The 4,970-nt window shown below is 46.6% G+C and overlaps 1 pseudogene; it reads left to right on the top strand.

The window, feature by feature from the left end:
• The first annotated feature begins 3,276 nt into the window (after positions 1 to 3,276).
• Positions 3,277 to 4,681, top strand: LOC140636367 (pyruvate dehydrogenase E1 component subunit beta, mitochondrial pseudogene; annotated as a pseudogene).
• Positions 4,682 to 4,970: the final 289 nt, after the last annotated feature.

Raw genomic sequence — 4,970 nt, 5'->3', positions numbered from 1 at the left:
GTGAGAGCTGAGGTCAGGGCAGAACCCTCCCGCATCCTGCCTGACTGTAGACGTAGCTCCTAACATCCTTATGTTAGGTGCTGCGAGAGGTTGGGAGAAAAGCATGTGTAAGCATTAGGGCTGAACTCACGGGCATCCTAGTTGAATACAGCGATTTCCAACAGCCTTCTTCAATCAGAGTGTAGCTAGGTTTCAACTCCCATGTACGAGTGGATAGCAGACATCTGCCTCCCATGCATACACACTTCTGAGAGTTGAGTTCATGGCCTGTACTCCCACATCCTGCCTGCAGGTACCCTTCACTTCTAAAAGGCCTAGGCTCGCTGAGTGACGGAAGTGTTGGGAGACGTAAGTGGAATGTCCCGGAACACAAGACTAGTCCCTCCAAGCTCAATCCAGTGATTTCCTAGTAATTCCTGTGGTAGACTGGTGCTACATACTAAGTTCCATACGTGAGAATGTAGTTGAACGCCTTGTCCAAAAGCATCTTACTTCTGAGAGTTGAGCTCATCCTCAGTCCCTCACCGTTCCACACTGCCTGCAGAGTGAGTTTTGCACGTCTTCACCAGAGACGTTTGCCAGAGGTTTCTGAGACAAAAGTGAAACAATGCAGACCTGGACGGTATCTCCAGGTACAGTAGAGTGGTAATCTTGGAACCTCCTGACTGAGAATACTGCTACCTTCTCACTGTCAGAAGAACGCAGCTAGTTTAGAGTTGGCTTCTAGGCATGCTTCCCTGTGGGAGCTGAGGTCAGGCAGGACCCTCCCGTATACTGACTGTCTGTAGACATAGTTCCTGGCATCCTTATGTTAGGTGCTGGAAGAGGTTGTGTGAAAAGCCTGTCGAAGTGTCAGGCCCGTACTGACGTGTATCCTAGGTCAATACAGCGATTGCTAACGTCCTTGTTCAATCAGTGTGTAGCTCGCTTCTAGTTCCCCTGAGTAAGTGTCTAGCAGACATCTGCCTGCAAAACGGACACACTTCTGAGGGTTGAACAATGGCCTCTATCCCCACATCCTGCCTTCAGGTACCCTTCGCTTCTAAAAGGCCTAGTCTCGCTGCGTGACGGAGGTGTTGGGAGAGGTAATTGGAACGTCCCTCACACAAGACTAGTGCCTCCAAGCTCAATCCAGCGATTTCCTAGTAATTCCTGTGGAAGAGTGGTGCTACATACTAAGTTCCATAGGTGAGAAGGTAGCTGAATGCCTTGTCCAAAAGCATCTTACTTCTGAGAGTTGAGCTCACCCTCAGTCCCTCACAGTTCCACACTGCCTGCAGAGTGAGTTTCGCACGTCTTCACCAGGGTCGTTTGCCAGAGGCTTCTGAGTCACAAGGGGAACAATGCAGACCTGGACGGTGTCCTCAGGTGCAGTATAGTGGTAATCTTGGAACCTCCTGACTCAGAATACTGCTACCTTCTCACTGCCATAAGAACGCAGCTAGTTTAAAGCTGACTTCTAGGCATGCTTCCCTGTGAGAGCTGAGGACAGGGCAGAACCCACCCGCATCCTGTCTGCCTGTAGACGTAGCTGCTAATATCCTAATGTTAGGTGCTGGGAGAAGTTGTGAGAAACGCATGTGGAAGCGACAGGCCTGTACTCACGTGTATCTGTGTTGAATATGGCGATGTCCAATGGCCTTCTTTATTCAGTGTAGGTAGGTTCTTTTTTTTATTAATTTATTTATTTAGATAGTCACACACACACAAAGAGAGAGAGAGAGAGAGAGAGAGTCAGAGACCTAGGCAGAGGGAGAAGCAGGCTCCATGCACCGGGAGCCCGATGTGGGATTCGATCCCGGGTCTCCAGGATTGCGCCCTGGCCAAAGGCAGGCGCTAAACCCCTGCACCACCCAGGGATCCCTGTCGCTAGGTTCTAACTCCCTTATATGAGTGGATAGCAGACATCTACCTCCCAGGCATACACACTTCTGAGAGTTGAGCTTATGGCCTGTACCTCCCACATCCTGCCTGCAGGTACTCTTCGCTCTTAACAAGCCTAGGCTCGATGCGTTACTGAAGAGTTGTGAGAGGTAAGTGCAAGGTGCCGGCCCACAAGACTAGTGCCTCCAAGCTCAATCCAGCGACTTCCTAGTAATTCCTGTCTTAGACTGGTGCTGCATACTAAGTTCCATACGTGAGAATCTAGCTGAACCCCGTGTCCAAAGGCAACTTACTTCTGAGAGTTGAGCTCACACCCAGTCCCACAGTTCCAACTGCCTGCAGAATGAGTTTCGAACATTTTGACCAGAGATGTTTGTCAGAAACTGGAGAGACGCAAGTGGAATAATGCAGGCATGGAAAGTGTCTCCAGGTGCTGTAGAGTGGTAATCTTGGAACCTCCTGACTCAGAATGCTGCTATGTTCTCACTGCCATAAGAACGCAGCTAGTTGAAACCTGGCTTCTAGGCATGTATCGTTGTGAGAACTGATGTCAGGGCATGACCCTCCCGCATCATAACTGCCTGTAGACATAGGTCCTAGCATCCTTATGTTAGGTGTTGGCAGAGGATGTGTGAAAAGCATGTGGAAGTGACAGACTTGTACTCTCCTGTATCTCATTTCAATACAGTGATTATGAAAACGTATAATGCCTCCTCAACCTGAAAAGCAGGAAAGGATAATAAATAGCAAATATCAGATAAAAATACTTCTTTTATATTAGACACCATATTGCAAGTGCATTTAAAATTAGCAATGCAGGGATCCCTGGGTGGCGCAGCGGTTTGGCGCCTGCCTTTGGCCCAGGGCGCGATCCTGGAGACCCGGGATCGAATCCCATGTCAGGCTCCCGGTGCATGGAGCCTGCTTCTCCCTCTGCCTGTGTCTCTGCCTCTCTCTCTCTCTCTCTCTGTGTGACTGTCATAAATAAATTTAAAAAAATATATTAAAAAAAATTAGCAATGCATAACATTTATTTCCTTGACGTTTGTCTTCCAAAGAGTTCACAGTGTTTCAGTGTCAGTTAAACCACGGGAAGAATCTCAGGGAAGAATCCTTCACATAATAACATGATCATTGGTAATAATGTCTCTCAGTTCTTTCCAAATCCATACAGATGCATTTCTTGATGAGTGACTGAGCTGTGAAGAGATGAGAAACCCTCACCCCTCAGAATTACTTGTGTCAGAATATTTTAACCATAGTACTACGGATAATAAATTATCCTTATTAACAGGAAATACGTCTCACATTGGAATCTGAGCAATCAGATGGGCAGAGAAAAACCGCTTTGACTGGCTCTTCATCTTTTAAATACAAAGGAGAGATTCATTCGGCAGCTGCTGGAAGACACGGTCAAGATAGCGGCAGTGTCTGGCCTGATGCGGAGACCCCTGGAACAGGTGTCGGGGTTGCTGAGGAGGCGCTTTCACCGGACGGCGCTGGCGGCGCTGCAGGTGACAGTTCGTGAGGCTCTAAACCAAGGTACGGATGAAGAGCTGGAAAGAGATGAGAAGGTATTTATGCTTGGGGAAGAAGTTGCCCAGTATGATGGTGCATATAAGGTTAGTCGAGGCCTGTGGAAGAAGTATGGCGATAAGGAATCATAGATACTCCCATATCTGAGATGGGCTTTGCTGGAATTGCCGTGGGTGCAGCTATGGCTGGGTTGAGGCCCATCTGTGAATTTATGACCTTCAATTTCTCTATGCAAGCCATTGACCAAGTTATAAATTCAGCTGCCAAGACCTACTACATGTCGGGGGGCCTTCAGCCTGTGCCTATAGTCTTCAGGGGCCCAATGGTGCCTCAGCAGGCGTGGCTGCCCAACACTCCCAGTGCTTTGCTGCCTGGTATGGGCACTGCCCAGGCTTAAAGGTGGTCAGCCCCTGGAATTCAGAGGATGCAAAAGGACTTATTAAATCAGCCATTCGGGATAATAATCCAGTGGTGGTGCTAGAGAACGAACTGATGTATGGAGTTCCTTTTGAATTTCCCTCCGAAGCTCAGTCAAAAGATTTTCTGATTCCCATTGGAAAAGCCAAAATAGAAAGGCAAGGTACACACATAACCGTAGTTGCTCATTCAAGACCTGTGGGCCACTGCTTAGAAGCTGCAACAGTGTTATCCAAAGAGGGTATTGAATGTGAGGTGATAAATATGTGAACCATCAGACCAATGGACATTGAAACAATAGAAGCCAGTGTCATGAAGACCAATCATCTCATAACTGTGGAAGGAGGCTGGCCACAGTTTGGAGTAGGAGCTGAAATTTGTGCCAAGATTATGGAAGGCCCTGCATTCAATTTCCTGGATGCTCCTGCAGTTCCTGTCACTGGTGCTGATGTCCCTATGCCTTATGCAAAGATTCTAGAAGACAACTCTGTACCTCAGGTTAAAGACATCATATTTGCAATAAAGAAAACATTAAATATCTAGTTTGGACTTGAATTTCGAGTCATTGGGATTTACTTAAAATACTTTCTGACAGTTCACCTGAATTGTACTGTAAGACCTTATGATTCATAAAGCTATCTCTAAAGCAACATCACAGATGTTTTTGTACTTGGAAGAAGTTTAAATGTGCTTGTATGTGGAAAAACTCTCCTCTCCTGCCCTAGACTCCATTGGGGGGGGGGGGTTGGTCTGTTACAGTTATGTTCTTTGAATAAGGCTAACTTAAAATTTTACCCTCTCACAAGGACAAGGTCTGAACATGGCAGAGTTCTGCAGAAAGACATATCCAAAAATGACAACTTGTATGTAAAGATAAAAGCTATTATCTACATTTGCTGTTTGATTGTTTTGTTTTGTTTTGTTTTATTGTTTTGATAAGGAATAAAAGAATTCCTAACTATGAAAAAAAAATAAATAAATACAAAGGAGAACTTTTCTATGTACAAAGTCAGTTTTCAAGATAGCCTTAGGTAATAAGAGTCTGCAGCATGGAATCTCACTGCACAGCCACCCAGGAGGCCCGCGCTCCAGGTCTTCTTGATCCCAAATCCCTGGGCCTGTCCCCCAACACA

The sequence above is a fragment of the Canis lupus genome, chromosome 7 (assembly GCF_048164855.1).
Source record: "Canis lupus baileyi chromosome 7, mCanLup2.hap1, whole genome shotgun sequence".
Lineage (NCBI taxonomy): Eukaryota > Metazoa > Chordata > Mammalia > Carnivora > Canidae > Canis > Canis lupus.
Note: the sequence above shows the minus strand (reverse complement) of the source record. Positions and strands in the feature narration are given on the sequence as shown.